Source organism: Artibeus jamaicensis, unplaced genomic scaffold (assembly GCF_021234435.1).
Source record: "Artibeus jamaicensis isolate MK-2021 breed Jamaican fruit bat unplaced genomic scaffold, CSHL_Jam_final contig_548, whole genome shotgun sequence".
NCBI lineage: Eukaryota > Metazoa > Chordata > Mammalia > Chiroptera > Phyllostomidae > Artibeus > Artibeus jamaicensis.
The window spans coordinates 9349067-9361271 of record NW_026521883.1 but is presented as its reverse complement, the minus strand read 5'-3'; the positions used below and the strand labels follow the sequence as shown (position 1 = coordinate 9361271).

The 12205-nt window shown below is 42.1% G+C and overlaps 1 protein-coding gene across 5 annotated transcripts in view; it reads left to right on the top strand.

Annotated features, from left to right (window-relative positions):
• The first annotated feature begins 748 nt into the window (after positions 1 to 748).
• Positions 749 to 12205, top strand: part of ZNF609 (zinc finger protein 609) — a 198590-nt gene continuing 187133 nt past the window's right edge. For all 5 annotated transcript variants that reach the window (XR_005083977.2, XM_053670030.1, XM_037155548.2 and 2 more), the window contains exon 1: positions 749 to 849. The gene's annotated coding sequence lies outside the window, so the exon portion shown is untranslated. The remainder of the gene's footprint in view (positions 850 to 12205) is intronic.

Below are 12205 nucleotides of genomic sequence, written 5' to 3'. Positions count from 1 at the left end.
AGTAAGATTTGATGGTAGGATGGTGAGGAGAAAAGGTATATAGAAGGATTAGAAATGGTACTTTTAAGAGGAAAACAAATGGAAATCCGAGAAAAGGAAACCGGAGGACAAAGGATAAAAATGTAGGGGGTTGATATTTTGCTGAACCAAGGGATAAAATGGATGAAACCATCATGAGCTGTGCTCGCTCTTCGCTTTGTGGATGTTAACGTTCAGACCCCGTAGGGCCCTTTTCCCACAGTCGAAGGACACCTACAGAATTGGTGTCTTCTGTATTTAAGTTACCCTACCCAGAGACCTCTCTGCGAGGAAGTCTGGTCCAGCGAGAGTTCTTTCCACGAGGAGAGAGCGTTAGGTTCGAGCTTCCAATCCAGGTTTCTTCGAGTTTATCTCTGTTTTAACCGGCTCGCCGGGTTTTCCAGCATTCCCAGAGCAGACTCTAATCCTGGCTCCTAGTGACCGCGCATTCCGAGACCCAGGATTTGGCTTGTCTATCCAGGTTCCGGGTTTCCCCTGCGCTCTCCCGCTCCAGACTCCACACCAGCCTGGAATCCGGATCCGAGGGCCTTTTAGTCCAGTGTCCGGGACTTCCGGGCGGCCCTGCTTGTCCCGGATCGCGGCGGCGGCGGCGGTGGCGGCGGCTGAGGGACCCGCGGCCCCGGACACAGCGGCACCGGCCGGGCGGGGCGGAGCGGCGCGGGGAGGGGCGGAGAGCCGGAGCGGAGGCGGGGTGGGGTGGGGGGGAGGGGCTGCGGGAACGGATGGCGGCCTGGGCCCGGTAGCAGCGGCGGCTCTACGGCCCGGGGCCCCGGGCCAGAGGAGGTGGCGGCTCCCGGGACCGGCCGCGCGGTGAGTCCGGAGCTTTGTGTGGAGCTGGGGCTGGGGGAGGTGGGAGGCGGCAGGCGGCGTCGCTGAGTGGGTCCGGGGGGCAGCGGCTCAGGATGGAGGAAGTGGGGGTTGGGGGGCCGGGGCGGAGCTTGGGGGAAGGTGTGTTTGGGGGGGTAGGAGGGGGGTCGTTGCGTGGGTGGGGGAGGGGGGCGTCTAGGGACCTGGGGTGAAGTTCAAATCACGGCTGGAGCCAATTCAGGGTGAAGGTAGGGGTGCCCAACAGGGAATTAGGGTCTGGTCAGGTTGTGGGGTCAGGCCAGAGAGTTTGAGGCCAGTCTGGTTATCTTGAGGGGGCCCATGGAAACTGGGGCTAGTCGGAGAGTTAGGGGGGTTCAGAGCTAAGGGTTCGTAGCAGGACGTGTGCGTGGCCCAGAATCGGGGAGCAAGGTAGCTGGGAGTGTGCAGTAAGTAGGTTGTGGGTGTGTGCTCCTTCTAGTCGTCAGGTCATATTTACCCCTGTCCTCTACAAGATGGAGGGATTCTTGGGCCTGGCCCTTAATTCTGTCCTTGTTACCCCACCCCCGCCCCCCCTGCAGGGTTTGTGACCCTGTCCTGTTTGGGAAACCCATGCTGCCCTCTTTTCCCTTTATGTGTAATTACGGTTGGATCATCTCTGTGCTTTGCTCAGATTCTCCTTCCTCCCTCTGGGGTTGAGGAGGAGGAGACACATCTGACCAATTAATGTGTGTTTGTGAAACAGGGAGCAGCAAACAGTCATTTCAGCTTCTAGGAATTAGGCTCACACAGGGTGGAGAGATCAGAGCCCTTCAGGGAGAATATTTCTGAACAATTCATAGATGATTGAATTCTCCAAGAAACAGCTTCCTACCTAAAATGAGAGTAGGGAAGATGGGGGAGAAAGCCTGTCTGTTTCCAGCCATGTGTCCAGAGCCCCAGGGGTTGAGTAGAGTCCCCAGTCCCCAACAGGCCTCTCTTCTCTGTATTAGGCTTTGCTCTGCAGCCTTGAGTTAATTTCACCCCTGCTGCTTTGTCTTGGGGGAGGGAGTGCTGGTTTAGGCCGTTGTGAAGAGATGACTGTTCTGCTGCCACACACAATAGTCGTGTCATTTTATCGGGAGTGCTACCCCAGGGCTGAGAACTGCTGCTGCAGAGATAAACCGGTCCCTCTCACCCGCCTATTGTGTACACAGTGAAGGTCATAGGTTCAAGTCTTGTCTGAGAGCTTTGGATATGCTCCATCTCCCAGGCTTCTCAGTGCCATTTTCTTCCTTTTCCAGACTGGGGCTTGCCATTGGAGGAGGCCAGACAGAAAGGCTCTTCTTTTTGAGTGAGGAACAATGCAGAGCTCATTGGCACACATTTTTCAGAAGAATAGGGGATGCCAGCCATGTTGTGCCTGTCTCTTTAGCTAGCCTGTACTAAGTTGTGGAGGAATAGTGTCTGGGAGACTCGGCCCCGGTGTTTATGTCAGATCTCCAAGGGAAGGTTTCTATTCTTGTTGAACCATCATATTTAATTCTTTTTATAGGGATGGGACATTCATAAATGATTTTTGTGCATTTGTTTAGGAATACCACCAAAAACCTATACAGGGTTAATACAGGCAGTCAAGGACCCAGTATCTTTTTAGTGGTCACTTCCTGGTCAGTAGTAATTGCACAACAAAAAAGCCACAGAATTTGCCTATCTGGTCAAGGGGTATAGGAAGAAATTAACTTTCCTTTTAACCTTTATTTTAATACTGATGAAAGGAGATGATTTGCTTATTGTGCAGAAAGTCCATATCTGCCTCTTTATTAAGGAGAACTGTGCCAAAGAGATGAACATTTAAAAAATCTTTTGAGAGCTTGAGAGTTATTAATGAGTGAAAGATAAGAACAAGCTAGAAGGAATCCTATTCCTACATATATCTCATAGAAATGTTCAAAATACTTTTAGGTAAAAAAAAAAACAAAAACATTTGTTGCTAGAAATGAGGTTTTAATTTAAAACACTAAAGAAAACTTTTGTTTATAAAGAGATAGGAATGTTGTGAGAGAGCAGTTGTACACAATAGCCAACCATTTCACATAGGGTATTGTTGAATAGAAACTTGAGCCTTTGGTTTTGGTAAAGGTCTTTCTGAGGTGCTGAATCTATGTTGCCTCCCTGATTACTTTAGTTCAATGAGTCTTTCAAAATGATGGGTCACTGCTTAGGTGTTGGGCTCTGTTAGGAAGTTGTTCTGACCTTTGTATTTCCTAATGACAACTGTCTTAAGGTCTTACTAGAGGGGTCTGTCTTTAGGCTACTTTTAGTTGGTATGTGTCCTAGGTGTCTGAGTGAAGCCTCAGCTAAACTGAGTCCAAAGCTTTTTGCTCTTGGGCTGTTGGCATTCTTTTCTGAATCCTGTCAGGTGACAATGAAGGCAGAAGCCTCAGGTTAATTTGCCCTGATTAGATATAGTGGTTTCAAATTTGGGCCCTTGCCACAAGGAGTCTCATGAGTCTTCTGATTGTGATTATCCTTCAGACAGCACTTTGGATTCTACCACTCCCCACCCCAGTATCTTGGTAGAAAGTATTTCTCTGTGAGAAGTCTAGATAGCTGGACAGATTTGTCCTTTTTTGTGTGTGAGGATATGGAAGCATAATTTTGGCTCCTGGTAGTAATTATGTTGCAATTAGCATATAGCAACTAAATGACTGGAACAGGATAATTTGTTGAGGGGTTTGCTGATTGCTCTGTCAAGTGGAAGTGCCACTCCTTATTTATTTGACTGGGAACTCCACTGCCTGGACTCTACCATGGAGATTTACAAAGTATAGGAATGACGTGTGGTCCCCAGAACTTCTTGCCCTGCTTGCTCTCTCTTATTACTGCCAGGTATCCTGCACCTTCTACTGCCACTTTCTCCATCTCCAAAGGTGGTCGCTAAGCAGTTGTGGAAAATTGGTCATGGATGGTAATACTGACAGACAGATGGGGTCACTCTGAGATAAGGCACCTTTATGTTGTGAGGCAAGTTTTCTTTTCAGCAGCTGAATTCTCACTGCTACTTGATTTTTAATTTTTTAAATTTATTTACTTTTAGAGGGAGGGTAAGGAAAGGAGAAAAAGAGGGAGAGAAATATCAGTGTGTGAGAGATAAATCAATCAGTTGCCTTTCAAGCGCCCCCAACTGGGGACCTGGCGGGCAACCCAAGCATGTGCCCTGAATGGTAATTGAACCATCAACCTTTAGGTTTGCAGACTGGTGCTCAATCTACTGGGCCCCACCAGGCAAGGGACTGCTACTTGATTTTTAAAATCCAGTTTTCTTAAAAAAAAAAAACAAAAAAAACCCCAAAGAACAAGAACAACAAAACCTCACAAAATACAAAAATCACATAGTATGCAAAATAGGCCTTCATAATGTCTCATAAAAGTTGGCTGTTACAGACAAAACGAAGATAAGGTGATTGCTGATTGGCAGATTCTGGGCCCACTAAGTGTCAGTGAAGGACTCTTTTCATTAGGGAACAGGTAATTCACCAAAGCACCTGCCTAGCTGGGCATGTGAAATTGGCAGCAGCTGTGCAGCTGAAGAGGGATTATTGAGCAGGTGGTTAAAGAATCACATGCCACAGTGACAAGAAAATACTTGGTCTTTCGTGGTTTAGGTTCAGTTCATATGTGTGAAATTGCTCTTTGTTTTATATTTCTTAATGCCTGATACTGGTTTGTTAGTGAGACAATAATGGAATAGAGAAAAGAGATTTCTTTTTTTCTTTGTTTCTTTTAAATTACTGAGTAGCTTGCCTTAGACATGGTCCTATAGAGCCCTATTGTATTTCTGTGAGTTCTGGCTTTATGCCCTATGAATGGGAAGGAAATAGTGGTAATTCAGTGTTTCTAGTACTTGTTTATTAAAGGGAAATGGGAAGGAGAAAACTCTTTGCTTTCAGTGTGGTGAAAAAGATTTAGCCCACTGGGAGGATACCCATCAGGTTTTGGGCAAAGTGGGTAATTGACTTTTTGAATTAGGTCTATCTGACATGCCTTACTTAAGAAATAGACATGTGTTTTTACTTTATGAATATAAGTCTATGTGAAATTTACATCTCTTCAGTTTGTTTTATTTCCTTTTTCGTTTCTCCCAACACCTTTATAACTTTTAAACTCTGGCATTATGATTAACATCACTTGTTAGAATCAAATGATCACCAGAGGACCATATCATATTAAGGAAATATCTCCACTAAATATTTATCTTTAAAACAAGAGGAGGATTTTCTATAACTTAGAGGAAGACTTTCTATTTGATGTTTTCTGCAAATTTCCAGATTTTCCTTGAAGGTATCATCTTTTGTTAATACAATTTTCTTTCACATGGTCATGCCACTAGAGTAGGCAGTACCATAGAGCCTAAATTTTATAAGCAAGTAACTTGGTATTTATTTTCTGACTTTTTTAGTGCCTTCCAGTTGTTAGGCTGATGGGTTGTGTGCTGCTTCTATTGACGTGTGCACGTGTATGCACATACACTATGTATATGTGTGTGTATGGATATATGTACCTAATGAAGTCATGGGGTATTAATTAACAGTTGATTGACGAAAAAAAGGCATATTAACTGTTTCAGAGTCCAGAAATCCCTTTTTCAAGCGGAGTGAAGGCTCTTACCTGTATGTCAGAGAAACAGATATAGGTAGGTAGGGAGCTGGATAGGTAGATAGGTAGGTAGATTGATCTGGGGTGAAGGGAGGCAAAAGGTATGACTCTGAGGCTGGGGCCAGTGGACCATTGTAGAGACAGGAACATCAGGAAGAATCTACTTGAACCTAGTTTGTAATCTAGCTTTTAAGTGGGAGCCTAGCAATTATTTGTTTAGTTTTTACTTCTGGGAAAAAAATACAAACCTCTTCATTTCCCCATATGAAGCCATCACAGTTGTTTGTTTTAAGCAGTTCACGAAGCACCATATACTTTCCTAGCATTCTCAGTAGTTTGCTTTCTCATGCTTTTTTCCTCCCGCACCTCCCATCCTACTTCTGTGCTCTGAAGACTTCTCTCTAGCAGCTTGGAAACACTCTAATTACTGTAGCTATTATAGTCACAACCCAGATCTTCCACCTCCTTCCCACTCACCCCTTTCTATCTTCCTTCCCCCTCCCCTTGCTTTAGCAGCAGGAGTTGAACTGCAGTCTCATGAGCACAGTCAGATCTATGAATGAGCTTTATATCTTGTCAGGGCAGAACTCCAGATCCAACAGGGCTGATTTTTCATGGTTTTCTTGCTGTTTGTTCTTGGATCAGAGTCCCAGAAATAAGAGATGGCAAATACCTATTAGGTCATATCTAGTCCATCACTCAGGAGCAAACCTACAATCTTTCTCTTGTCTCTGTGAGAATTTTTCCCTTCTTTCTTTTGTAGGTGAGAGCTCTCTGATGCCAGGCAGGCTCTGAAACTGCCTTCTTTTTATTGTGCTCTCTGGTCATTAGTGACTGGCTAACTTTGCTCTCTTGAATTTTTATTCTTATCCCATTTTTAGGATTACTTGCTCCCTGCAATATCTACCCCTTCACTGTCAGTCCTTTCTTCATTGTTGTTGTGCCACATTTGTGGGTTCCTTTTGCATAATCAATATTCTATGGCAGCAGTTACTACTTTTCACACCTTTGCCATAAAAAGATGCATTTGATGGAATCACAAGATGCACATCTGAAGGTGGTAGTTAGTGAAATGGCTGAGAAAACGTGCAAGGTTGTGCCCTTAAGAAAGCCCTGTACTATATGAACAAGTGCTGCTTCCTTCTGTTTAATTTGGGGTACTTCCTGGTCTAATGCTTTGTTCTCTTTATGGATGAATTTTATTTTTGTGTGGCTTCATTACAGTTACAATTAAGTTATCGTCTGATTTAATAGTACTATGTGTTTTCTTTGTTTTTGATAGAATTAGGTGTCATAAAACCTAGGTTCTCATCACTACTCTGTCTCTAGCTGTGTGATCTTGTGCTAGTCATGCCTTTGTTTTCACTGTCCTTATCTGTAAAATGGGCACATTAGACAAGATCATCTCTAAGGTTCCATTTAACTGTAGAATTTTATGATATCAAGTTTGGGAGGAAAGCAGGTTTCCCACTGACTGGAAAGTGATAGAAGTAAGCAGTTTATAGTTACTGCATGAAAAATATAGTCAATATTCAGAAGGGCTTATGAGTACAGCCTCAGTTTTCTGGGGCTTGACTCTCACTCCCCTGAGAGTCAAGGGACTCTATATGTTTGTAAAGCTTATGCTGTGCTTTTTTAAAACTAGGCCATTTTCTTTTGAGGGGTCTTGTATCCTCATTCTGCTGGTTCACCAGCTTGTCAAATATATTTTTGTAGTCTGCCCAACCCATAACAATGGGAATCAGAAATCTGCAGAAAACCAACCTCAGCTTGTAAGAAGGAAATCATACCTGGAAGGATTTGGCAGATACCAATAAGTAATTTTGTGTGGTCAGTCAGGGATCTAAGATCTTAAATCTCTTATATCAAGTCTTTAAACCAAATGGGACTGATTGTGAACCTGGCTTGAGCATTTTTCCCTTTTTGAACTGTCTGTGGAAAACCTGCTTTCTTCTTGGGATCGAATATATGAGTTATTAACTGTGTTTTGTTTAGAAAATAAAATTGTTATTTTTAATGCTGTAAATCCTAAATTAGTGACATTTGGTGAAGTATGACTAACAAGGAGGAACTCTGAAATACCTGGTAAAAGGGACTGAAGGATTGAAAGCTGGTGACTGTGGGAACTGTGAAGTTGACAGTAATGTAGGAAATCTTTGTTTTCAAGCAGTTTAAAGGAATAAATGCATAAGCAAGTTAATTCCCCAAGTTAGGATTTTTATCAATATTTCCTAGCTAATTCTTGGATTTGGGACTTCAAAAGCAGCTGTTTATTGAATGTTAAGAGGATGACAGTCGTTTAGTCTTTTTGTTTGTTTGTTAACTTAGTATAATCCCATGTTTAATCTACTTCTGAACATTGGAAGAAGCATTCACTGTTTTTAAATTTTTGTGCTTGAAACATCCATCAATCTATAATAGGAAAATTTGGTGGGCAGAACTGATTTGTTTTGTACTCACAAAAAGCTCTGGGAGTACTTTGCTTCATTCCCAGGCATCTGTAGCATGTTACTAATTTTCAGGTAATCTAAAGGTTGTTGAAAGTAGTGTGAGATTTTAGAAAGATTTACATTAGAAATATAAGTAGTTTTTGTAGATAGTTTTTTTTTAAAGGTGGCAACTGAAACCTAGGGTATTGAATTGGAAAGTGGCCAGTGTAGATGCCAGGTGACCTTTAGAGGTCAAACCATGCCATGAATCAAATCCAGATCCTGGCAGTTAGGCCACATTGCATGCTGATACCATGCCGCATGCTAGTAACTAGTTTCTTAGGCTGGAAGTTCAGTATATGTAGAGGAAGGCAGCAGTGCCTACTCTATTCTTTTTTTTTTTTTTTTAATTTTCATTTATTGATTTGGGGGGAGAGAGAGAAACATTGATTGGTGTTATTCATACATTCATTGATTGCTTGTTGTATGTGCCCTCATCAGAGATCAAACCTGAGATCTTGGTGTATTAGGACAATGCTCTAACCAACTGAGGTACCTGGCCAAGGTGCTCTATACCAAATACAGCATGCAGCCAGTATGCCAGCAGTATAGCTAGCAACATTCCCAGGTGAAGCACTTTGGATTTGGTTGGGATGAATTTTCATTCACATGAGTACAAGTGAATGTTTAAGAATATACCTTGTATACCTTAGTTACAAATTCTGAGGTTTGGTGTGAAACCCAGCACTTGACTTTGTTCTGGAATTGATACTTCTAAAGCAGTCTTAAAGAATTATATCAGAAATAGAACTATAGGCCCTGGCTGATGGCTTAGTGGATTGAGCACTAGCCTGTGAACTAAAGGGTTGCTGATTCGATTCCCAGTCAGGGCACATGCTTGGGTTTCAGGCCAGACCCCCAGTAGGGGGCCTGCGAGAGGCAACCACACATTGATGTTTCTCTCCCTCTCTTTCTCCCTCCCTTGCCCTCTGTCTAAAAATAAAATAAGTTTTAAAAAAAGAAATAGAACTATAGGAAGATAAATTTGAATTGTGGAGCTTATAGTGTAAATGAATCTGAAAGCTATTCAGGAAAGGGGGAAATTTTTTCTACTTTGTTTTCAATGGCACCTCCAGTCCATCATTTCTGGAACCTACCTACCCCTTTCTCCCCTAAACATTATAGCTTCTTCTAGTTGCCATGGCACAAAACTTTGACTTACATTTGGTCAGTTTTGTGCCTCACCATCTCATCTAATCATTCATTACATTTGGATTATTCTGGCTATCTTGCCACTTTTTCATTTGACTCACTTAGTTTAGGCTTTCATCTGTATATTACTGTAATAACCTCATGGTTAATGCTTCTTTCTATATTCCATACTACTGAGTGCTGCAGTGTTACTATGATTTTTATTTATTCATTTATCTACTATTTATTGAGCACTTATATGCAAGGCCAGACATGGCCTTTCCTTTCAGGACTTAAAATTCTAGTGCAGGAGACCACCAATCAAGTAATGAACGTCCGATTATGAACTGCAGTACTCTCAGAGGAAAGGATTTGGTTCTAGAAGAGTATGTAGCAAGGAATGCCATCTCCTCTTAAAGCCTCTCTTAAACCCTCTTCTTCCCACGAAACTGTCTCTTTCATCTTCTTCTGTATCTCTTTTAACTCTTTGCTAGGATCTCTGTTATATAGCATTTTATCACATGTTGTCTTTAATTATAGTTAAGTAATTATAATTATTTGCGAATATATTTTTTCCTCCTCCATTCTAAACTCCATAGGAGACCTGTGTCTCCTTTGTTCTCATGGCTTCTAGCCGAGTGCTTTGAATATAACTTTATGTTTAATTAATGCTTGCTGAATTGAATTGGAATTTAATTTTTGAAAATAGAAACTTCTTGTGATTTTTTTTCAGGCTTTCTTTTATACTAAGGTAACTTCTGTTCTACATATTTTATCCCAAACTGAATAATGTAGGAACAAGACAGACTATGAAAGCCTTCAGAATTTCTTCAGATGCAAGGACAAGCATTTGGTGCCTTTACTGCCTACATCAGTACCGTGGTTTCATATATTCTCCCTGGTTAGAGACTTGGGGGTGGGGGCAAAGGGTAGTATGTGGCTGGTAGAGGCCATGTAGGTCAGTCATAGGAACAAGACTGGTTCTATGAGAGGGATATAAAGCCATTGTTGGGCCTCTGGGTATTGTTGACCTCTGGAAGGTATTTTAGTGTTTTTTTTAATTTACTTCTTTTATTCCATATTTATTGGAATAAATAATCCAATAAATAAATTTATTGGATTCCTACTAAAGATGAAGTCCTGTTCTAGCTATTTAAAATCTATCAGTGAACAAAATAGACAAAAAAGTCCCAATCTCATGGATCTTTTAACAGAAGGAAACAGAAATAAGCATAATAAATGATTTTATGAGGTCTGTCCAGAAAAAGTCCAGCCATCGCTAATATAATAACGGTTTGTATGATATTATCTATGTAACCTGGCAGTCAATGAGAGTGGACTAGAATGGGCATGTGTGAACAGTGCTGATTTCACTTCACTAGTCAGAGGGGTGGTAGATGTTATTGAGTGAGCATATCTACTGTGTGGCTATCACATTCAAAATGATTGAGCGGATAGAGCAATGAATCTGGATCAAATTTTGCGTTTAGCTTGAACGATCTTCCACAGAAACTATTTGGATGATTCAGAAGGCCAAAGCTGTGGGCAACTGGTGATTGGCAGCTTCATCACGACAACAGTCCCACCCATGCATCACATCCCGTGCAGAGTTTTTTGGTGAAACATCATATCACCCAGGTGACTCAGCCCCGTTATAGCCCAGATTATAGCTTGTGACTTATGGCTTTTCCCAAAACTAAAATCACCTTTGAAAGGGAAGAGATTTCAGACTGTCAGTGAGATTCAGGAAAATACTACAGGGCAGCTGATGGCGATTGGGAGAACTCTGTGAGGTCCCAAGGTGCCTACTTTGAAAGGGACTGAGACATTGTCCTATGTACACTCTTTCTTGTATCTTCAATAAATGTCTCTATTTTTCATATTACATGGCTGGATACCTTCTGGACAGACCTCGTATAATATTTAAAGGGTGATAAATTACGAGGGTAAAAATAGAGCAGGGTAGGGGTATTAGGAGTGTGGAGGAGGGATAGATGGGAAAGTAGGGAGTTTACAGCTTTAAATAAGGTGGTCAGAGTAGGCCTCTTTGAGAAATATCGTGCCAGCATGTTTCTGAATTGTTAGGTACTTCCCCAACATTGCTGAATGCTCTTCTGCCCAGCAGACAGAAAGAGGCAGAGGCTGCAGTTGTTCCAAAGAGTTCAACTGACATTGAGGGGAAATAGCACTCGTTAATGTTCTTTTCTCCTGGGTGCTGCTTTGGCTGGCATTCCTGGAAGTTAATCATGGTGAAAATTGAAGTCAGTCTTGTCTGGAAGACACCAGGGGTGGAACTGGAAGCCTTGTAGCCATTTCCCTGAGGGGTGGGATTTACGCTACTGTTAACTGGGCCTTGGTTACCTAGAGTAATGGGTGAGCCTGGCCTCTGGGTTTTCTCCTTTCTCAATGGGAAAGGCCCAGTGTCGTGACCTTACCCCTTTCTAGTGAGGGCTCAGCAACTGTATTTGGGTGGCTCTTCAAAAATAAGTTTTTAAGGAGCATGCACTCTGCTCTCAGCTTACAAATTGAATTTTCAGGTTTGTGGTATTTTTTTACTTCCTCTCAGCACTTAGCTAGATATGTTCTGGAAGTCTCAGTACCTAAATCATTAGCTGGAGGATGAAGATGTCTTAATGATGTCTAGGTGCTGTGCTGTCTTGTCTGACTTGTGTATTGTGAATTTTCTTATAATTTTCTTGATTGTCCTTTATTCACCCTTCTACTTCTTCATTATTTTTCCTGTTACTTCTTTCCTTTTTTTCTTACATGAAGATGATAGGAAACAGAAATTTCTTAGACCAGACTGCTGTTTTGGTAATTGACTTCAAGCTAAAATTCCTACATAATATACAAGAGAGGGAATGTCTTATTTCTGTCCTGAGTTATGTAGAATGCAGCTTGTGGACATCAAGCTCTCAGCCTGTTAATGCTGAATGCTGTGTGATGTTGCCGAGGTGCGGGGTACCTGTACATGCTATTTTTATTTATCTCATCAGCTTGTGCAGTTGGCAGTGCACAAGGAGGCAGACCTATTTGCCCTTCTATAAAAATGTGTTCTTTTTCCTCTCTAATTTTAGAATAAGGTTCTATTATTCTTACTGTTG